Here is a 721-nt window from a genome sequence, read left to right as displayed (position 1 = left end):
ATATAAGAAACGAATCTCCAGTCCAGGTTCAATGCAGGATACAGGATGCTTGGGGCTGGTGCACTGGGATGACCCAGAGGGATGGTATGGGGAAGGAAGTGGGAGGGGGGTTCAGGATTGGGAACATGTGTACACCCATGGCAGATGCATGTTGATGTATAGCAAAACCAATACAATATTGTAAAGTAATTAGCCTCTAATTAAAATAAATAAATTTAAAAAAAAAAAAAAAAAGAATACTGGAGTGGGTTGCCTTGCTCACCTCTACAGGATCTTCCCAAACCAGGGATCAAACCCAGGTCTCCCACATTGAAGATGGATTCTTTACCATCTGAGCCACAAGGGAAGCTCAAGAATACTGGAGTGGGTAGCTATCTGTTTTACAGAGGACTCCCTGACTAAGGAATCAAACTGGGGTCTCCTACATTGCAGGCATATTCTTCACCAGCTGAGCTAACTGGGAAGCCCATATCACTTACTTTGTGTATCATATGTGAAACGAATCACCAGTCCAGGTTTGATGTATGATACAGGATGCTTGGGACTGGTACACTGGGATGACCCAGAGGGATGGTATGGGGAGGTAGGTGGGAGGGGTGCTCAGGATGGGGAACACGTGTACACCTGTGGTGGATTCATGTTGATGTATGGCAAAACCAATACAATATTGTAAAGTAATTAGCCTCCAATTAAAATAAATAAATTTATATAAAAAACTGAA

The sequence above is a fragment of the Bison bison genome, unplaced genomic scaffold (assembly GCF_000754665.1).
Source record: "Bison bison bison isolate TAMUID 2011002044 unplaced genomic scaffold, Bison_UMD1.0 scf7180017864506, whole genome shotgun sequence".
Classification (NCBI taxonomy): Eukaryota; Metazoa; Chordata; class Mammalia; order Artiodactyla; family Bovidae; genus Bison; species Bison bison.
The sequence above is the reverse complement of the archived record's forward strand: the minus strand, read 5'-3'. Positions refer to the sequence as shown.